This window comes from Phasianus colchicus, chromosome 4 (assembly GCF_987193195.1).
Source record: "Phasianus colchicus chromosome 4, bPhaCol1.hap1.1, whole genome shotgun sequence".
Taxonomy (NCBI): domain Eukaryota; kingdom Metazoa; phylum Chordata; class Aves; order Galliformes; family Phasianidae; genus Phasianus; species Phasianus colchicus.
This window is the reverse complement of record NC_143439.1, coordinates 29,406,363-29,429,951: the sequence shown is the minus strand read 5'-3', so window position 1 is coordinate 29,429,951 and position 23,589 is coordinate 29,406,363. Positions and strand designations below refer to the sequence as shown.

Here is a 23,589-nt window from a genome sequence, read left to right as displayed (position 1 = left end):
ACAGACCCATGCAGTGTCTTGAGAATAGACTCTCGGGCATATGTAAATGCATAATACTGGGAACACTTCTCACAAATTAAAGACAGCATTTGTCAGCTCCAGTATTTACACTGAAAAAGCAGTGTTTTAATGCTGCATTAGCATCAGATCCCAGGGGACACCTGAGCAGCCTCTAGCAAGGAGCATTCGCCCAAGCAGAGACCATGCAACGTGGAAGGCCTGGCTGTGCCTTCTTGGGTTAACATTACCAGCAGGAGTTGAAAACCTGGTGCCAGTGCAGCAAATTCCTGCACTGGCTGCAGCAAAGTCCTGCACTGGCTGACTGCTGCAGGCAGTTAGGGCAACCATCTTGCAAAATGTCCCTGCCTTGCTCCAGCCTGACTTCCCTGCTCTGCTCCTGGGAGAGGAGGAGACGTTACTGCAACAGGACCAGTGGGGTCCACGTTAACTACACAGAGATGGTCCTTTTTGGTTTAACAGCAAAGGATTTTTAGGGCTTGGCGTCCTCCCAAGACCCACACACCACAATCACCTTCCAGACATGCCGCTAAACACCCGTGTGTCGCCTGCTGCTCTGCAGATTAGGCAAAAGCAGCTTTGTTTTATTTCAATTACTCTGGGGTTGGTAAATTGTCACCCTTATCCATCAATAGGATGGTCTTCATTAGTCTGTTCCCCATCATTTAACATGCCTATAAGCCATCGCCAAACAGATTACACCGACTATTCCATTAATATCCTGTATTCAGCAAATGGGAAGGAAATTGTATTATTCTGGTAACTGTTCAATGTTTGCCACCAGACACATGAGGCAAATGTGTCCAGGAAATGCTTACATGCCCAATGTCACCTGATGAACAAGTCCAGACACCCTATTTATCAGAAAGGAAGCCACAAGAAATAACTGCAAAGAAAGTAGAGTGCCATAGCATGAAGTAAATGAGCTAATAAATATTGCAGCATTTTATCCTAGCGTGCAAAGTAATGCTTTATTACATCCTTTAAAATTAATACGTGCTATTTTGTTGGTATCAACACATGCTCGGAACATCTGATCCTTTACACGCCACAAACCCCGTGCAGCAACAAATCAAACCCACCAGTGGTACTTCATCACCTGAGCACAGGCACAGAATGAAGAGCCTGAGCACTCGCTCTCCCTTCCCTTCATGCATAACCAATATTAAAAGCGGCGTGAGCCATTTTATTCTTGTCAGGATCAGTTTTCTCATCTAGCTCCCACAAGCCATGTTTACATTTCCCTATAATAGTTTTCCTGTGTTTCTTCCTTCACCAAAATATAACCTTTTAACTATGTTATCAGCTTGAATTTAGCGTACAAATAAATAATCATCATCATCATTAATAATAATAAAAGCAACTCTCTTGTTCCTTCTGTAACCAGAGGAGAAGTTGCATTTCCAACTCACTATAGCAGATGAGCTAAATTACATTCCAACGCTGCCCAAGATTCTCAGCCAACAAGAGAGAAGGTGGCAAAGCTCTTCACGCCAGTACCCTCAGAAAAACCCATCCCGACCCAGCTGGAGTCTGTTATTTCCCTGGTTTAGGGTTCACATGGGGGATGGGGGTAGACTGACAACAATACTCAGTGCTGCATTATTTCCAGCTTTTTTTCAGTCTACCCATTTAATAACTAGAACATCTCACAGCTATTACACTACTGACTGCAACAAATAACTGCAAAATACACTGGGGGAATGTACAAATAAATTCTGGCACACCAGCAGCTCCATAAGAAGTTGTACAGGAGACTGGCAGTTGGTACTCTAGGATGTCCATCACCACAGAAATAGAAGTGGGGAATGAAGCCAAAGCCTCTTGTGAAGGGGCTTCCCAGGCCTGAGGGCTCTTCTAGGTGTCTGGGAGAGGTACCTCACTGAACCACCTGCCCACACAGCTGATGCTCTTCAGCTTTGTCCACATTTTGTCGATCCATTATATATGTGCTACAGCCGAACTTTACAAAAACTGCAAGCCCTGGCAACAAACACAACCCAAGAAATGGAAGCGACAATCTGAGTAGATACTCCCCAGGAATTAGATTTTGTAAACAAACATTTCAGCTAATTGCATTCTTGTTCTCAGTGCAGTGAAGGCCCCATTTAGCTAGAGCGTTTGTCTGCGGAGTTTAGTTTCTTCCATTTAATGAATGCTGATCCTGTCTTAGCCTCGGCTGGTATATCATCAGGATCAACATGAAATGCTAATGGAGAAAGATGCTTAATATCATTTCAAGTGTTTAAGTTACAACCACAGCTATTAAAGCAAATCCATTTTACCTGTTCCTCCTCAGGCTCCCCAGTGAGACAGATTTAAAAGTTTCCATGGGGAGAAGTGATTCATAAATGGCTGCACAGATCAGAGAATAAAGCCTTTCACTGTTAATTACAGCCAGCGCTTTCCAAACTGAAGCCGGTCATTTCGCCGTCACAACACATAATTAGCAAAGCTCATTTTCTATCGTCGCCTTCACAAATCAGTTCACTTTCTAGAAAGCAAGGTGGGTGCCTCGAGCAGTGGGCACAGGCAGGCCAGCCAGCAAAACAAGGCTTTGTGCTTGCTCTGCCTGGAGCCCACGGCAGAAAATCCAATGGAGCCCCCAGTCCTTATTTTCAAACCACTAAGTTAAAGCCCTGAATGTGAAATAGCCATGACAGTGAGGAAGAGGAGCTGGAGGAAAGAACACCTTTGGCTAGGAGGCTTCTTTGCTTTCTGACATTTGTACCCACAGTGCAAGTACACTGGGTCCATCCAGCCCAAGAGCCACCTGGGACATCTCTGCATGAGGATTTCACAGAAACAGCAGGAAAGAAGGATACGTTAGAGATGCTGCTCTTCCCTGGCTCAGAGAGAGGGCTCTCGGCCATGATCTGCATTTTAAAGCAAGACTGTTTCTTTCTTCCCATGGCTCAGACTGCCCCTCACCTTTCTGAGGAACAACTCTGCCCCAAAGGCTTCCGGCAGATGCACTGCCAAGATCCCCATTCTTAACAAGGCACCCAAAATACTGGACGGGGCCCTGAGCACTCGCCAAACAGAGCACACTTTTCTTGCTGCGCTGGCAGCCATCGTTTGAAAGGCTGAAGTTATCCTCACACAGATTTTAAAAGGCCACTGTTTATGCATGTAAATTCTGAAGGGCATTAGCGGCATAGCTGACACACACTGACAGCCAGCGCAGCTCCGGGAAGGGAATAAGCAGCAGTGACTGCCTGAATAATTGATGTGCTTTTACTCTGCCCCATGGCCCAGTTATTACATTGCTCACTCTCTTCAACTGCCTGTGGTTTCTAAATTAATTAGAAATCTTAATGTCATGGCCAGCCATTTAAAAAAGAGAAAAAGACACCGAGTACAAAAGAGAAGAGTGCTACGGATGCCCTTGAGCCTTGGGATCTCTTACTTTGGCCTGGGTATGCAGAGAATGAAAATAAAATCTCAATTTCTAAAAGTTCAGGCCGATGCTAACAGCTGAGACAAGCTGATGGCAGACCCTCACATGGTGCAAAATCCATCCTTGCCAGCAAAAAGTCCCCAGTTCCTATTCCATGAGGGTGGATACCCACATAGATGTCACCTCTCCCAGACTATGGGGCAACACCTTTTCCAAAGTATAGCACACACAGAGAAGCTGGTGTCTATTCAATATAATGAAAACAGCACAAGCATCTGAAAAGTATCTGCTTGGCCACTGCAACACACTGCACCAGATGGAAGGACACTGCTGAACCACGTCTGGAAGAATCACAGAGCTCACAGCTGCCCTGCTCGTACAGATGACAGAGCTAAATGGCTCTGTGGGATCCCTTTCGCAGGCTGAAAGAAACCGTGTGGCCACCTGACCACAGAGAACACGAGTGGTTGATAAAAATAACACCTTGATCAAACATAACAATGTAAGCAGCCATTACTTTGCAACGTACATAGCCTTATCTACTTATGATATTGCTCATGCTTAGACGTTAAAACAACATCTATAGCTCTTAAGAAACCCTCTGGGAATAATTCCTGTGTTTGAGCCATGCTGCATTAAAGCACAGGGAGTTTCATTCCAAGTCCTTGGGAAGCACTTAGCCATGATGAATCTGGGAGTATATTTAGTTTCTTACTTGCTTGAGAAATACAGATTTCTCAGAAATCTCCTTAAAATTGTACCAAAAGCACAAATAAACACTGAGGATTGGATTTGCTGAGATTTAAAATTGTTCAGATAACTTAGAGTCTAATCTTACACTTTTTTTGTGGAAGAAAACCAAGCAATCAAAATAGCAGCGAACTGCACAGTGCTGCACAGTCCTTCTCTTTGCCAACACACAACATTTTGCTGTGATCTGCAGGATAACTAGGCAGAAAAATGTAAAAAATTAAAAAATTCTTATTACTTCCTTTTTGAAATTCATGATTTTAAAGAAATTGGATTTTTGAATTTGTTTTTGACATGGATAAAATAATGTCATGGTCAGAGTAATAAATTTTTTGAGCCCCCATTACATTTTTCTTGCAGTTTCCACACACATTAAATGCCCACACATAACAGTCCCAGGGCAGAGAAGCAAGCTGGCGATGGTAACACAACATATTACAGAGCTTTACATGACACTGTAAATCCCAATGGAAGAATCCAACAAAAAGAGTCCCACTTATCATCATGTAGAAGGGAATTCAAAACACTATGACGAAAATACAACAGGGGAGCATGGTTTATAAAATTTTAGTGTATTTTAATCAAAGGTTAATTTAATCCTAGAGCTTCTCCTTCAGTCTCCTGTTTTTTCTCTCCTGTTATAATTTTGTATTAAACTGATGCACACAGAGTCCACCACAGAAGATAGGCAAGAATGAGAGCAAGATGAAATGGGTATTAGTTGACAACATTTACCCTCAACCCTTTTAAGGAAAGGGTGCGTATGGCACTTAGTGATGTGGTTTACTGGACGTGGTGATGATGGGCTGATGGTTGGAGTAGATGATCTTAGTGATCTTTTCCAACCTTAATGATTCTATGATTGTATGTAGGCCCTTTTATTGTGTTCCTACACACTTCCTGAGAACTGACAGCATTTCCGTTTGTTGGAAGGGAAGACAGGCTTCCAAAGCCTGATACATGAAGATGGCATCTGTCAACTTCTGTGATTTGTGTTTTCCCTCTTTGTTTACTGCTGCCTCTAACATGATTATTCTAATTACTGGCAGCGCAGTACTGCAGACAAAGTGAACACAAGATGTCACTCACATGCGTTTTTCAACCCAAAACGATGTTGTGTCTTCTAAGAACATGGTAGCAGTTCATACATAAACTTTCCTGATCCCCCAACATTCCTTGCTTGTGCTCTCTGTGTCACTTCACCTTTGCGTCGTTGCATCTCCACATGCTAGCTCTTTAATACTCAGAATTTTAGATCTTCATGCTACAGACTTCCTTTGTTCTCCATGCTGTGGCATCTATGTGTACATGTCTCACACTGAAATTACTACAGCTGTACAGCTGGAAGGATGTACCAGCTGTAACATGAATACAATCCTTCAACACGGCCATGCCCTCCTTGTTCAACTTGTATGTCATTTGTCTCCGGAAAGGAGCAAAGTGCAAAAGCACGCAAGGTCCTGCAGACGTGCTTGTTTCTCAGCCTTGGAAAAAAGGTGAAACAAAATACATGAGATGGTAGCAATACAAAGCAGCATCGCTTTCCTCGCTGCTTTCCAGAGCCTCGTCTTTCAAGATGCAGCCCCTGGTAAAGTGGCTCATGAAAGTTTGATGAATAGCATTTTGTTTAACACCAGCAACAGAGCAACAACCCCGTTGAGCTTCAGTGCCCAAGCAAAATGTCATGACCCAAGAGGATCAGGGCCCTTGGCTGCAGGAGGTGGGTTCACAGGTGGCAGCAGGTCTACAACCTCCAGTACAGGATACATCACCCCACAGGTGACTTGGTCACCAGAACATCACACTGCTGTAGTGATGAATGCTGTGCCTCCTGCCATGCTTGCCTGCTGTGTTATAAGGCTGTCTGAGGCAAGCTTGCAAATACAGAGAGTTCCTAAGAATTTTTCATTAGCACACCTAAACCTTCATTCTCTTCCCCTCTTATAATTGCTTAACATGTATACACACACTGAAAAATTTCACAGTGTACCATTCCGTATCATTTTACTTCAGTATTTTGTATGTTTTCCTGCTTTTGTTTCCCTGCTCCCTTCCTATAAAAGAATATTCTCAAGAAATTGCGAACGTGTAACTGAAAATAAACACAATCCACATACAGAGACAGTACGAGTACAGACTCACGTGACATGATTGAGTGGTTTAATATTATAGCATGGCTAACAAATAGTACTAGAGCATAAGATGCAATAATTACCTTTTCTTGTTCTTCAGGTGCTGAAAATCCATACGCTATTTTTGCAGAGTACTGAATTCAGCATTTCTGGAAACAAAGAGAAAAAATAATTAAAAAAACAATTATACTTGCCCCTGAGGACTTATTAGGCACTCATGAACTTTCTGCTATACAGAAATTTATAAACTTCCTCTGCAGCAGAGGATGAAGCAATGAACAAATGTTTTCGGACAACAGATTTGCTTTTTAAAAGCCTGTGTACATTTTTTTTAATCTCTATGCAGCGTATCTCTGAATATGAAAACAATAATAGCATGCAACTATCAAAGGCTACCTTTGCCAACCAATTAAAAAAAAAAAGAGAGATATACAGGTAGCAAACAAATACACATGCACGTACATGAGTATTTCTTCACTGTAACAGACACCAATGTGATCTTGATAAACTACTGTTATGCTTGAGGATTTATCATATATTTTAGATAGTTTAGATAGCTGTTGCACTTGAAATATCTGATTTGAAAAGAACATAAATCATAACTGTAAGAATCGCTGTTCTTCAGTTACATGATAAACTTCACCCCCTTATGCTTTCAGTATTTTCTTCTAAATGTAGTGCTTCACACTAAATGTAACATTAATTGATAAAAGCATGAAATGCATGGATCCAGGTCAGCCTCCTGTAAGCGCTGGCTTTAGTGCAACTATTTACACATTAAACACTGCTCCTTCATAGCTGGGGTTGCCACATATGAAACTTCTGTTGTTATCAGTTTTGCCAGAGTCAAGCTGGATGGCATAGGACCCTGGGACGTCACCCAATTCCATTTAAGCAATTAAAACATTAAAAATCCATGGAAGTGAAACAGCAATGACTTCTCCTGTCCTGTTTGTTTCCAAGAAACGTTATAGAATTTGGAAGAAGTATATTAAAATGGCAAGGCAGCCAACAATTGCAGAGCCCATATACAAAAGGATCCAGCATTGAGTCCAGTTGTTCCCAAGGACTCGCGAATAGCAGCTGGTCTCTGAGATTTTCCTTACTGGGACAGCTCTCCCACTGCTCCTTCCCTTGCTGTCGTCCCTACACCACAGCCAGGCCAGCCCTAAGAATTTTGTAGGCCAAAAAAAGCAACCCAAGGACTCTGGTTTTAACACAGTTGACCCAGAATGGTCCTGCTTTCATCTTCATTGCCCCAAAGAGAATTTCTTTTCACCCCAGTACTACACATTCTTTGAGAGATAGTCCTGTGGGAGTAGGAAAGCGAAGGAGCTCATACTGCTGAAGCACTGGTCCCCAGTGCATAATTAATCTTATTTACGTACTAAAGAGCAATCACTTGCATTCAGTAACCTTGGAATTCAGACAAGTAAATTAAAACTTAAAACAAGGCCTGAGAGTTCAGCACGCACGCCACTTTCTGAATGATTTCTCCATAATAGGCACAAATGGATGCTCTGGAAGAAAGAAAGAGACCTTTTCCAGGTCCATCTGTCAGCAAAACTGCCTCTGTAAGCAATAAACAGGTTTTGTGCCATCTAAGAAATTTACAGACAAACTCAGGGTTGGACTGGCTATTATTTCTCATTGTACAAATGAAAAACTCCCCAGATGTCAGCTGTTTGCAGCCTTGGATTTTGATCAAATATATACAGTTACAGTAAAAAAAAAAAAAAAAAAAAAACAGTTTTGCAAGTGTAGAGCAGATCAGGCAACACCTCGTGAGGGCATTCATATGCTTTACTTCTAGGAAAAGTGCCATTTGTTTGGACTTATTCTGCTTATATTTTATAGCAAGAACTCCACCTGACTCCAAGAAGCTTTTGGAAAATAATCGAATTGATGGCAGCAGTACGGAGCAGAAATGGTGGTTTCCTAGGCTGACAAAGTTAATGTTTGTTACCCATTACCTTGCAACAGCTTTTTAAATGAAATTAAGATGAGATCTTTGTTTCATTTATGAGACCCTGGATTTAACTTCTGCTTGGAGCATAAAGGGCTAGAGATAGCACAACTTACAGTGGTTTATGGCTCTACTGTGCCATTTTAAGGATGCAGTACATGCTCTCCTCCCAGCTCACCATTATTTTATCATAATGTGAGCGTACTGGCTGGTAAATCTTTCTTGGTTTCCCTCCCCAAATGCCAAGTGTATAACCTTGAGTTGGCCTCTGCCGTATGCTATTTTTATGCAGATTTCAAATGTAATTTGGGGAATTCTTGCTCTTATTTTAATCACAGAAGGGAACAATATACGGATTTCAGCACAGCAAAGATTTTGCAAAATACTTGCTAGAAAGATAGCACTGACGAGCAGTAGGTGCACAGCAGGAACTATAGGAATTTAGAGTTAGCTGATGCCCTAAAACACCGAATAAACGTATTAAGGGAGATGTTGCTTTATATGTGACTCCTGTTAAAGCTCACAGTCTCGCAGCACCTGCCTCCTTCACAACAGGAGATCGCTTTAGTTTTCTTCCACTGCTTTCCACACCACTTTGTTAACCCGATTCACCCTGAAACCACCAGCACTGAGTGACACATCCGCCTGCACGGGCCACGGGCGTGCTGCTCTGCCTCACTAGATGCCAAAAGAAGGGCAATTAATCTGCAAGCCAGCGCGCTGCTCAACCTCCGTGCCAAAACAGAAGCTGCTATTAGGGAGAGCAACGATAAACACTGTCTGTTCAGCTACAGCAACGGCTGGGAAGAGAATCCATCGAGATGGGATGGCTCACCCTTGAGCTGCCGTATTGCTGCAAAGCCAAATGCCCATGCAGTCATTAACTCTAAAGGCACAGGGACCTGCAGAAAGCCACACCAAGGTTTAGACATCTGACAGGAGGCTGGGGAAGTAGTACCAAGCACCCCATTTCTGTCTCATTTCAAGTGCAAGAGCAAGCAGCCAGCATGGCGCTTTGGGAGATGGAATCCCATGCGGAGCAGCACTGCATCAGTCCCAGGCACCAACATCTTGCATCAGCCCTATGAAACCAAATCAGCAACTTTCACCTATAGTGGCTTAATTAACACGCAACCTACAGATCCTTCTAAATCCTGCACACTACCATCCTCCATTACCAGGCTTTTTTGATGAAAGTGATTAAAGCTAACAATTATAATTTGTGTTAGAGAAGCCCCTAGAGGCAGTGGGTAGGTTCAGACTCCATTGTTGGCAGAACACAGCACAAAGAAATCTCCCTCCCAAAGAGCTCATCCTCCAAAAAGACAAGGCAGTCAAGGAACAGCAGAAAGAAAAAGCAGTTGTTCAAGGTCAAACGGCCACTGGAGGAGCTGGAACAAAACCATCCCCTCAACTGTTCAGCCACAGCCCTGTTCATGCTGACTCTCCAGTACTAAGTCAACCAACTAATACACTTTGTCAAGCATCAAGAGCAGACCAAGTGATTCACAGCGTTCTGTGTTGGAAAAGCTAACCATGACAGCAAAAAAAAAAAAAAAAAAAAAATCTACTTTGAGTGGATTTCACAAATGTAAGATGGTCAAAAGAGCTCCTTGCTTTGCTAAAAAGCTAAGTCTATACAAAAGAACACTTTCCGTCTCCCAGGTTCTTTTCCCCCTGCAATATCCTCTTGGGCCTAAGCAGAGATCAGCTGCAAAAAAAAAAAAAAAAAAAAAAAACACTCCATGCCTTTTTCTTGGTATATGCTGCATCTGAAAACATGCTTTTTAGAACTAGAGAGAGGTGTATCCAGCCCTTGGATGACAATGCACCTACACACTGAATCATGAAAAGAGGAGTTGTCTATACATCCCTAGAACATGACAATCCTACAGTGCAACCAGATAAAAATTCACCTTGTGACAGAGGTGGACAAGTGCCTGCTTTCTGACAAACCAAAGCTGTCACTTACTAATACGAGTATGGGCACCATCTGATGGAGGACATCTCTGTGGTTTTCAACACACGGTTTTGACAGACACATTTCAGAGATGTACAAAATATAGTCCCACTGGATGCTACAGGCTTAGATCATCCTGACCTATCAGAGCAAGTGAGATGGAGCACCAGCTTTTGCCCATCTCCCTTCCACCTTCCAAATAAATGCTTCCTATACTTTTTGTGCACATTACTGACAAATCGATCCTTCTTTATTCTTCCATCAATGCTTTCAACATATGATTGCTCAAGCAACCTTCCCCATCTTGCAATTTTTTAAGGAATGGTCAATCTCGATATGCATAATTATAATTGCAAATGGATCATTTTATCTTGTACTCTTCTGTTTTAATGGGATTATGTGCAGTCAAATCTCTAAGGTAACATTTAAAGTCAAAACCTACTATGTCATTCATATGTGTTTTAGATACTTAAAAATATTAATATGCAACCAGTGATATTATCAAAGGTTAAGATTTCTAACTACCCGAGCCAGTTATGACACCATAAATCTGAAACAGTTTTCACTGATCACTAGAAAAATCTTTCAAAGACAGTAAAACTGGAATTCATCAAAACTTCTTGCCATACAATTACTCTGAAAGAGAGTGCTCTCGTTACACTCTGTACTGTGAAAGTACAAAGTACTAGTGTGTAAAGTGAGAGACGCTTTTAGTCTTTGCAAACAACTTTAGTGCATAAAATATTAAAAGCGATGCTAAACTAATCTTTGGCAAGAATTACAAGCAATTCAGTGCAACCCGTATTATGAATTCCTTTGGTTTATCATTTAAAAAACATTAGAGCCTACCATTATAGTTGTGTATCACAGTGCTGTACATTACATTAACCTCTATAACTTTCTAGCGTGGTATATTGCAGTAACACAAATTAGACTATCTGGCAAAAAGGCTTAAAAAGATGCAATATTTAAAATGAGCAGACAGGAAAGCTCTTTGCTCCTTCCTGCCAAAGACAGCAAGAGAGAGTCCAGTCCTCCTTTCCTCAAAGCAAATGGTAAAATCCCATTAATTTCCACTGGAACTGACAGATCCAAGGCATCTGGGAAAGGATTCAGCCTAAATACATCACAGACATAACAGATGAATGATTTGGGGTAGAGGGGTCACCTGCTCTCACTTTAACACTTCTGTGTAACAGGGACAGAGCAGGTCATTTCTACATGCTCGAAAACGCTTTGTGGGCTCTCAGTAGGATTTTCCCTTCAGCAATTTTTGCTTCCTATCCCCATTTTCTTATTGTTCGTATGCCTAATAGCTTTCAAATCTGAGTGCAGAAGAAGGTAAAGCCCTACCCTTAATATCATTGTAGAGCCCATATAGATGAAATTTTGTCCTCCTATAACTAATAGGAAAATATTTATATTTCATATACTCTGGAACAATCACATCCCTTCCACTACAAAAACAAACTGCAGCTAAATTATGCACTATCTGTAAGTCTTCATAGCAAGACAACTATTTCAGGTAAGATAAACAATCACAATAAAACACTCATCGCGTTCATAAATTAGTCTAACTTCCAAGATTAAATTTGTTCGCTCACAAATACATCTAGCAACTGAAAGATGAATTTGATTTTGTAAAAGTTTCTTGAAGATTTGTTGGTTTTTTTTTTTTTTTTTTTTTTTTTTCTGTGGGACAGGAAAGAGACCAAAAAAAGATTAAATAAAGAGAAGATAAACAGGACATTGCCTACTGCTGGGACAACAGCTCTCACCCATGGCATGCTGAATTTGTGCTTCTACTCTGCATTGTGCAAAACACATACTTAGCTTCATGCTCCCCCCCCCTACGAGGCCACTGGGACATTGCTCTCTTTCCAAACTACCTGGCCACCTTCCCTCATTTTCCACGTCTAACCTATCAAACAGAACCTGAGAAAACTCCATCCAAATCCATATGCTTCTGTAAAATATATTGAGCTTGTGGATAAAAAGGTCAGCTTCATTTTGTCTCAACTGGCTCCAGCTCCCAGTTGTGGGGGCTGTAGGACAGACGGCTGCTGGGTTAAGCAAGATCTTTGTGTGTGTCTTTGGAGCAGAAAGCAGCCATTCTTTCATGCTGGCTTTTTCCAGGGATTTTTCCAAGCAATATACTGGTCTCAAGTGGTTTTAGAAGCAAGCAACCAGGTCCTGGTATTAGAAGATCCAGTAGGTTCTCTGCAACAGTAATTCATTTATTCTGAGAGGAGGAGGGAGCCTGGGGTCCTGTCAATTCTAATCCTGGGTATACATGCCACAGCTGGATTTCTTCAAGTCTGGGCTATTACACTGGCACACCACTGACCGAAGTCTTCTGTCTCATGTAAATTTCAAGCAAAAACCTTAGGAGATAAACCTGATTAATCCTAATTAAAATGAGAATCAAGGAAATGACACAGTCTGTTGAATCTACTTGATGAATCAAAAGCCTCCCTCATTTCTATGTTAATTGTCTTTTTACAAATGTGCAATACTTTCATGTGTACAGAATAATGTTTTCATATTCTTTTTCACTTGGAGCATCACTGGCCAGATGTTAGAAAGCACTCAGAGAGCCCTTCTGCTCAGGCAACACAGAAGTACCTAAATGAATGCTGAGTGGTTCTCAGACTTCTCTTGGGACAGCTCAGACCCTGAACCCAGGGCAGAACAGAGCCATCACATTCCCAGCCCCAGAGACAAATCTGCTAGAAAGAAGGCAAGCAGTAACCAGCGGTTTACCGAGGTCAATCTGTCAATGCAAAATGTGAGTGTGAGCCTGGAAAGAAGATGTGCAGCCAGCCTATATCCAGAGCATCTCACATGCAAGGTGTCCCATCATCACCTGGGAGGAAATATGAAATGAATTCAGTTGAACCAAGATAAACCAACTACATCCCTCCTTTCTCTTTGCACAAGACTTGTAATGCTAAAGTGAAATATCATTGCTTGATTTTTGATGGAAAGGCTACTTTCACATAACATACACATTTGGAAAAACAATCAACATGCAAAGACATTCTTGAAATGAAGAAATACAGAACAAACCCCTTCAAAGACAGCTCACCTTAGGATATGAATGATTTACAGAGGAATGAACGCTACATAATGCTAACATCAGCAAATTAAGAGGTGGGATGCATTTGCCACATTCAATTTGTATTCAGTTGAAATTGAACACTGTCTTAAGCTACGGGGAAGCCGGGGGGGGGGGGGGGGGGGGCGAAACTAACCTAAGAAAAGTGGTAAGGGAAACTGGATGAAATCCAGAATCTGCTGCCTTACTTGCTTAGACAACATTTATTATGGTTAAGTTTTATTATACAGTAGTAAAAAATTACAAGGCAACATCCTGTGCTATTTCCCACTGGGATAAATGATACAGATGTACTATTAAATCTCAAAACCAGCACCGGTCTGCCAGCCTACATTCCATTTGTGTCTTTATAATGTGTCAATAGGCTGACATTTATGCCTTCTGATGGTAAAGCTATTTATATTATAGACATTTAAATGTGCCATAAAATGCTTAGCACTACACAAGCCTAGAACCCTTCCAATCCTTACCAAAACAACACATACAAAGCAAAAACCCTACCAGACACCAGTATCCAAACTTAGGAGATATTAGCTCTATCTTTTCCATGCCAAGTTAAAATTCTGAGTATTTCTTTAAATAACCATATAAAAGAGAGTTAAAACAATCTTTCTGCTGTGCAAACGTTCAAGCCATATTTGGATTTGATTTTGTTTTATAGATTTTTGTCCTTTTCCAAAGCAGCATTCTTCAAAATCCAAACCATAGGTTTTGTGATCTGTTGGGTGACAGGAGATGCTGAACACTTAAGCAAAACTGCAGACCAGGAGGCAACCCTATCCTAACACTTGTAACCTACAAAAGGAGCTGCAAGTCACCTATCCAAGCTCTATATTGCTGTTATCTGCAGCGAGGGAGTCCCCAACTGAAGTCCATCAATGCCTGCAGCCCAAAGACATCCTGAGCTTTGCAGGTAAATGGATGGTCCTACAGGGATCCCACTGAATCTCATAGAGAGCAGACAGTCACTAATGACCACAGGCTAGATGTAAACTAAGACACAATGTCAGCATCACCACTGGCACCAAAGATTTGGAGGACATCGAGTTTCTCAACGCCTGGTTAAAATGAGATTTCTCTTGGTACACACCAGTGCCTTTGATAAAGCCAACCTTGTGAGAGATCTCAACAAAACATCCACAGTTCTTGTTAGTAAATGGCCTGCTTATGAGAAATGCCAAGACAAAAACATGCAGACTAGCATACTATAATCTCCTCAGCCCCATCAATGGTCTCTCCATAACACTGGCACTAAATTTCATTAACCGGAAACAGAGTGAACGGCTCTTAGAAATACAGGCCAGAAAACCAGACTCAGAGACAGAGAAATTCATTTTCAGAGCTAGGTGGTGGAATTAAAAAGTCCACCCACGGCCAGAAGTAGACTTGGGTCACTGGCAGTAAGACGTGGGGGTGTATAAACACCAACATATAAAGGTTTGGGTCAGAAAACAAAGCAGCCGACCTCTCCATGCCCCAAGGCTGCCTGTTGAGACATTTCTTGCACATATCAAGTTCCTTAAGACTGTGAAAGATAAGCAGACAAAAACAGAGGAGGAATTGGGAAATATGCAGCCTGGGAGAAAATGCTGGAAGGAGGGCTACACGCTCTAGTTGCTATCCCCCAAGCAACTGGTAAGCAAGGATAAGGAAAAGTTATAAACATGCCAGCTCAATAGCTAACTGCAGGGATCACGTCTTGAAATGATTAGGGTTGAAGTAATGGCCACTGATACTTCAGGGGCTAATTAAAAAAAGCCTTCATAAGAAAATTACCATACAAAACAAGTTCCGCATATTTTTTTTTCTCCACAAACAGCTTCAAAGCCTAATGCATTAGAAATGCAACTGCATCAGGCATAGCACCAGGCATAGCCCATGCTCAAGCTCCAAGCAGGAAAAAGCCAGGCAGAGCCACTTCATTACAGTGCTTACAATCAAAATGAGACAGAAAGTGGCTGCTTCTCCACTCTGACAAGTTTTTAATTGCACCTAGAAATTACCTTCTACTTTAAATTTCATTCTGAAATAGTGCCTAATAGAGGCTGCTCAAGATGAGTTTTCCACACTTCTAAATAATTACTATTAATATGACACTAACATACCTCACCGGAATTTTAAGCCACCTAAAGCATCTTTTAAAGATGTATTTATCATTAAATTTCACATCCAATGTGAACAAATGCAAAATTATCTTGACCTTTTAATTCCAAGTGGTTCACCCATCACAGTTCCTTCTTCATAAGACAACCCATCACCTTTTCTATTTTGGTGGCATTGGTAAACATCTTCTGAAGTGCAAAGGAAGACCTTCCCACATCAGTGTGATTAACTCATACACACACAAGACCTTAGATTATATTAATATCCAACACAAGACTAAAGGTTATTAACTGACTGCATTGTCTAAAGGCAATGTGGTCCAATCTGCAAGTCCCAGGGTGGCCAGATTTCCACGAGCATCTCTCGTGACCTTTAAATGAGCTTTTACGAGTGCATTTTATGAGCTCTGCAGCCTGTCTAGGAAAATACTGAATGCAGCCCTGACACCCAAAGTAGTACCACTTCGGGGGCAACAGCAAATCACAGGCTTTGGGAATCCCGTGCTGTGATGGAAATGAGAGCTTATAAAGTAGAGAAGCTATTAAAAGATGCGCACTGGCTTTTCCGTCATCACTGTTTACACTGACAGAATGGGAGATGTGAATAATATCCATCCACGTGAGTCACATGGGCTGTAACTCTTCATCCCAAAGAGTGACAATCTTCATCTTAACTAATGCAGACTTCTCTGCAATTCTCTGCAAATACTCTCACAAATTCAATCATCCAAATATCCACCACTCCAATCCAAAGAGAACTCTCCTAGCTAACAACGAAGACTTAAAAGAAAAAAAATGTTTCTTTCTTCCCTGAAGTAGAAGGTAACCTAAAAGGAGACTCCAAGGAAACTGCACAGTCATGCCCTGACTTTCTGAAATTTTCTTTCCATTTTCTAATGCACAAGGCATCCCAGAAGTTTTAAAGCTCTGTAAATGCAGCTAATTTGGACACTAATGGGATTCAACAAGAAACACAGCATGAAGAAACCCTTTTAGGAAAATTCCAGAAGCAGCACCCCTAGCGTGCAACAGGGATGTTCAATACCTGTTTTTCTGTGAAGTGAAATACATGCTATATATGAATAAGAGACATATAAAGAGATCTCTGGCTACAGCTATTTTGGAACTGATTTCAACTGTCTCTGGTTTATTGTATCGGACAACATGATGTCATCAGAAGCCTTTCAATGTCTTTTAAGACCTTTTCCAGTTATTCCTAAATTATTAGGTGAGAATATGCGTGTGCGTGTGGTATTCCTTTATTTCTGCAACCAAGTGATAAACTGCAGTGCCACAAGATAAATTGCATTCAGTTTACAAATTTGACCTCCTCACTTGAACTCTGCTTGCTAATCCATTTCAGCTGGGACTATTCCTAATATGCCATACTTCCCAACAGCTTTCAAACAGCTGTAGGGGCTTTTTGTGTGTATGTGTGTTATGTTTTAAAATGGATTTTGCATTAAAAATATGTTTTTCTTTGCACCAGAAAGTGGAACAGATTAGAAACAGAAAGACAATCCACCTGGCTCTGGTGGTCTGACATCGCTCCAGCTTCCAGCCATGCAGGACACCAGCCCCACTTCACCAACGCCATCGGGGTCTCCGCTTCCCATGGTTTTCATTAAGCACTTCTCTAGCATGCAGAGCCTGTGGTTCACAAGATGTCACACCTTCCATCCGTAAACAGGGTGATTTATAGTGGAGCTATTTGAACAGCTGCCCTGGCTCCTAGGAGCACTGGGATCGAGTATCAGACACATCTCGAGCCAAAAGGGAGCAAGTACTGGTGGAGGTGCTCCAGTTTCTGATGGGGGCACTCACACCCTGAAGAGGGTTCCTAACAATGTCTGCCACACAGCTGCAATCCCATTCAAGTCCTGCTCGGCAACCAGCAATCTCTCTGCAAGCGTTTTCATGAAGGTTTGGAGCCCCCACACCCAGTTTTCACATGCATCACCCTATCCCCCTGGGTGAGGCATCAATGGCCCTGTCACACAGAGCGCTGTTGTGACCTGTGCAATTTCTGCCATGCCATTTCTATCATCCTCCCTTCTCAAGAAAATCACTGCAATTTCTGAATTAAGAACAAACACGCTGGCTCTTGTGATATTAAAAGGCTAACCAAGAATCAAATCAATTTACTTTTCCACTTCAAAGCAGATAACCCTGCATTTTAATTGTCATTGGTACCCAGAGGTAGCACATAACCAGCTCTCACTAACAGATTTTCTCTGTGTATTTGAGAAGGTCACTGATCTTCAACAATTTTTTTTTTTTTTTTTTTTTACTAAATTTTCTCACTTGGTTTCACACTACATTTTTTTAAAAGGTAAACTATAAAGTTTTGTTTGCAGTTAGCCAGCATAAACAAATCATCTCTCAAATACTCACTACAATTTTTCACAGAAAGGACAAGAATAAGTGTTATAATAACTTGCTTAAATATCCGTGACAGAAGAGTCCTTCTGTTGCAAAGCTGCTGCTTGCATTTGACACACCTGAGCAAATAGCAAAAATGCCCCTTTCTCAGCTGCTTCTTGCATCTTAGGCAAGATGGATGCTTCTTTTCTTTCATTCAGTTTATGAGTACATTTACTGTCCATCATAATGCCTGAGAGCATCTGACTACACAATTTAAGCATGAGCTTAACTCTTTGTATGCTCTAAAATGCCAGCATTCACCTGGCTGCCGTGCTATCCTTTATTAACAATATAAAACTTAAAATTGTGTTACTGCTGCAACAAGTGAAATGAACCGACCCCTTCTCAGCTTCCAACAACTGAGGAGTATCATCAGCAACTGTAAAAATAGCATGGATAAAAATTAAGGATATACAATTAAGGAATGGCTCTGCTTTACTGGAGCTTGACTGCATTTTTCCAGAAGCAGCTCAAGTGCATCAGATATATAAACATAACTGGCTTGAGCAATTAGATCTACATTTGTTATGAACTGCAATCAAATATTCATTTCTTTTTGCAATGTCATCAGTAGTCTGACACAAGCAAAAGCAAATTAAGATGCAAGGAAGTATTTCAGGTAAGCATAGTCTTCTTTAAAGGAGCTAAATTACTTGGTCATTTATATTATAGAGACATACTGCACGAGGTGGTGGTGAGAAAAACCTATTCTAGCAACTTGCAAAGACACTGGTTTCACGAAAAACAGCTTTTGTGTGGTGGTCCATGATAATGAATGCATCAACACACAAGGTGACATTTCCGTACCCACAGTAAGCCTACATTACAGATGCTTTCGACTTCTAGAAAACTGCACTCATTTGGAGTCCATAGTTAGGGTTTGGCTGTCTTCTAGGCACGTTGGTTTTGGCAAACGTGTTTTTCCTCAAGTCACATAAATGAATAATCCCTGCTGATTTTTATTTTTTTTTTTCCTTAAGAGGGATTTAAAAAAGCACATTTTTCTTAGGTGCTTCTTTGAGGAGGCTTTGCACAAACAGGTCTCAATGGATAACACAATTTCACTCGTAGGTGGCTTCTTTTTGAACATTAGAGTGAGATCATGGTCTCAAAATGACAAGCTCTGCTCAGGCTTCAGTTAATCTGGAAGCAGCAGCGCCCAGCTCAATTTTTCGAAGTGTTACTACTGACAGAGGCTAACCAAAGGGGGAGCAGGAGATTTTACTAATGGTTTGACCTGAGAAAAAGGAGGCAGATCTCCAGTAATGAGAATAAAAAAAACTTTGAATTTCTCTTCTTTTTGCATGAACCTTTACAGAGGTCATTTGGCCAAAAAGCATCAGCTGCTGAACATCACAGAGGAAGTTCTGACTATCCCAACCCTGCTGGTGCTTCCTCATTAATATGAAGTAATATAAGCAGAGAAGCATTGTTCTAAACATCTTACAAGTGTAAGAATATTGGTCAAAAAAACATCAAATGAATGACAAAGGGGAACACAATCATTTAAACAGCATGAAAAAAGCAGTGGTAGCCATTTAGCAGAATACTGAGAGGCAATATGTTTTCATACAGTATTGGATTTATCAGTAAAAACCCCACTTTGACGAAATCTTTTATATCTGATTATGGTTAGTTTGTTGTGGGTTTTTCAACCCCTCTCTAACCATCTGTACACAGACAAAGGAAAATAATCAAAAGAAAAAGAAGTCACTATGTCTCAGTGGTGCATGCTACTATGGCTGGTGCTGCTGTGTAGCTCACATGCACTGAAACAAAAGTCAGGCTCTTCATACAGGCAGAATCATTAGGTTTTTTTTTTACAATGAAGGTGGTGAGGCACTGGCACAGGTTGCCAGAGAGGTGGATGTCCCACCGCTTGGAGACGCTCAAGTCAGGCCAGATGGGGCTGTGAGCAACCTGATATAGCTGTAGGTGACCCTGTTCATCATACTGGAGTTGGACTAGACAGCCTTTAAGGGGTTCCTTCCAACTCAAACAACTCTATGATCACAATCAGTGAAAATTATGGTAAAACACTACTGACCCAAAAAGGATTAGCAAACTCAGTACAGCTTTCAATACCAACCACTGATCCATGCAGAACAGCTCAGGGGGCCATGCCAGCTGAAGCACAACTCTTCTTAAAATGCAGCCCACACACAAACCTGAGCGACATCCAGCATCATGAGTAATGTCCACCATCCTCAAATTGCAATTCGCCAGGTACTTGCCATCTGGGATCTCCTAGAATGCTTATCAGAGATGCTCACTTCTATTCCCACGTCTGGAACAAGAGACTCAAGTAAGCAATGCATTAGGTTCAAAATCTGATAGGCATTGGTCTGAACCAGAATATCAGCAATCCCTCATGGCCAAGCTGTATTTATCATGTTCAATTTGAACCTCTGTCAGGACTTCTGCTGCCTTTGGTGCTACGCAAACTCTGAGCTCTGGGTGGTCCCAGATCAGAAATACGAGATACTGTTTGCAGAAGTCAAACCCTTGCTCAGCACCAGCAACACAAGGACTTGTTTGTAACTCCTATCTTCACAACCTCTTCTCCTTCCACTTCAGACCATATTTCTATTATTCACATGGTATCAGCAGAGCAGGCAAAAAAAATAAGTTGGACCTGCAGTAGTAAATAAAATGTAGCGTGTAAGTGAAGTTGCCAGGAAGGTGTGTTTTTGCTGAGCAGTATCAGAGAAATAAATTATAAAGAAATGTAACTGCTGCCTATTAAGAGACAGATTTATACGATAGCTAAAGCTTTCATAGTTTATGAAACAATGTCTAATAAAATGGCACAGCTATGATTTAGTAAGGTGTTTAAATTCATCGTTACATATATTTTGTATTTCAGACTGGTCTTCACTCTTAAGTCATATATTGGCTTTGCCTGATATACACATTCTTTTTTGCATATGTAATGAGCTTATCAGCTTCCAGTAGAAAAGGCAATTTCAGCGCTATCTCCTCCTAAGGTTTGCACTTAAATATGCCAGATGACTCATTCACCGAACTAATATACACATTGAATTAAACAAGGTGAAAAATGTTATAGGCAGTGACTGTGCAGCACAGTAGGAGGATGAAGAGCATAAAGAAATTGTACTGAGAGGGACTGTCTTACCCAGCAAGACATACTGAGGGTGGTGGGGAAAAAAAAAAGGGAAAAAAATCTCCTACCACATTTTTATCATTTGCTAGGAACATCATTTGCTAGAGCTCTTCGGAAGTCAAACCTTCAGTGGGCAGCCTCTTCACCGCTGCAAACACAGGCCTGAGGGGTGGCACTGCCCAGGAAATGCGACTCTTACAGAATCAGAGGCTGAATCTCTAAATTCAGCCCCTAAGCCAGCCACTTTCAGCCACTTGGATGAAGTAATTTTACCCACCGGTGTGCTAAAGCTCCCAAATCAGCTTCCAACATCAGCAGGAGGAGCTGAGAGCTCTGCATGTCTGAGGTTTGCAAGGCTGTATTGCAAAGCCTGACTTTGGGCAGCGTTCTCCTGGATTCTGGCCCAGATTCACAGATCTCCAGGCTGGAATGGACTGATGGATCAGCTGCCTCCTGGGGAACACCAGCCAGAGGATTTCAGCCTGGCTGGTTCCTGTACCAAGTTCAGGAACTGTGCCCTACTCCAGAAAGCAGGACAACAGAGATTACTTTCATCAGAAACAATATTTTTAAGGTTTAGGGAATAACTGCATCTAACTTTCATTACTCTGCCTGGTCTCACGATACACACATTTATTCCAACCACAAAAATAAAACAATCTGTAGTACATGATGCTGTAGTCACAACACAGAACCTGCATGGGATATTAAGCCAGACATTTGAATACAGCAAGACTACTTTCTTAATGGAATCTTTTCCTCACGTTTTCCATAGATAAATTAGCAAAACCAGAAAACCACAATAAAAATTGTTTGTTCAGTTGCAACGTTTTGAAAATAAAATAAATATTCTATTGAATTTAGTAAGTCTTAAGTTCAAATGAACATTTAGCATTTACTGTCTTCAGAGCACTTTGTAAATGGAATAGTGAATAATTTGTCATCCTGTACACAATGCCTGCAATCTCATATTTCTTGAATATCTGTATGCTTCAGTAAGACTTGTGACCTGCATCCCTGTGATCAGAGGGCCACCCAACACTGTCATACTGATAAGGTGCAAGAAATTCAGATCAATGACAGCTCTGGGCACTACAGTGAGATCCCCCATTTGGCTCATCTCTGTGTTTCATAGCAGTCAGAGTCAATTTGTAACTAAGATTTAGTTAATACTGCTCATAAAATACTATTACAAGCAGCTAAGTAGGGGGAAAAAATAAATTTTTCTCTGCAAATAAATCTAACTGTTTTACTGATAAGATTTCATGGACCATTTTTGCAGCTCCAGTTCTTTTGCTGTTTATTTTTTTGTTTATTTTTCTTTTTCTTACATAACAGAACTTCCTATTTATTATGAAGATTACAATTCAGTCCTCTCTTTCAGTCACAGCACTTAGGACCATAAGTAACCTTACTCATTTTGCACACTGTTGACTACAGCAACAGGAACAGAAAGGAGTTGGTATGTCTCACCAATGGCTAACATACAAGTAGAGTCAGTAAACCATCCTGCAATTTTCAGCAGACTCTATATCCCCTTGAAAAAAATCAATGTAATGCCAAGAGTAGATATGGTCCATTCAGTACAGTGTACGTTTGCACATTGCCAGTTTACACACCATAGCTGAACACCCATTCAGTCTGCTCATGGAAACGTGACTGATAGGCCAACGTGCAAGGATGGCTACTCACATCTATGCAAATATTTATCTTTTCTATCTAGTTAGTTTAGAAACCCATGTCCAAATGGGTATCCAGCCTCAGATGGGAGACTGGATCAAACAATCAACCCTACAAAAGATGGATATATTTGCATAATAAACCTTGTCACACCAAAGCACACGCCTGCCTTTTTGAAAACAGAGATGCTACTGGTTTTTACTGCAAGATTTGAATTAGAACCTGCAGTAGAGTGCAGGAGAGGCACAGGCTTGTATTTATTGAGAAACAGCAAAAGTAAAACTAAGAAATAGGTACAGGTGCTGTTTGAGAGCCTTGTACTAAAACTGGAATCATAATGATCTATAGTTGTTTTGCATGTATTAGAATACTTCAATACCATAAAATCTGGAAGTGATGCAAAGCCTTTTTGAGAGCAATCAAGAGGTTTGATATTTTTGACAGCACACAAGAAATCATCTGAGCAGCACCCTGCACTTACTTAAGTCATCAGGGCAGGATTTCACATGCCTTCTGCAAACATCAACCTGTGTCTGTAAGTATGAGGAACTCAATTTCGAACAGGCAATTGTGAAGTGTGAGAGACAACACTGCTGGGTGCACCTCATGCTCCTTCTGATGCTACTTTCCCCCCCTCTGCCAAATGCAATGATTTCCCCTTCTCCCTGATGCACCTGTTAGAATAATATATATATATATATACACACACAATATATTAATATATTTAAAAAAAAAATATCAAGGTAAGGTCTGCCTACCCCAGGGATAAATAACATTGTACAATTAAGCTGTGCTCCCAGATTAAATGGCTACTTTCTGCTGAGCAACAGAAGGAGGTTGCTGTCCCAAAAACTTTCATCCCACATGCATAATTTATGACACTTAGCTTTGGTGACCTATTTATCTGCCTCAGGG

The 23,589-nt window shown here is 41.1% G+C and overlaps 1 protein-coding gene across 4 annotated transcripts in view; it reads right to left on the bottom strand.

Moving 5' to 3' along the window:
* ADGRL3 (adhesion G protein-coupled receptor L3) overlaps positions 1-23,589 on the bottom strand; it is a 490,651-nt gene that overhangs the window by 391,963 nt on the left and 75,099 nt on the right. For all 4 annotated transcript variants that reach the window (XM_090139058.1, XM_090139055.1, XM_090139056.1 and 1 more), the window contains one exon: positions 6,384-6,449. The gene's annotated coding sequence lies outside the window, so the exon portion shown is untranslated. The remainder of the gene's footprint in view (positions 1-6,383; positions 6,450-23,589) is intronic.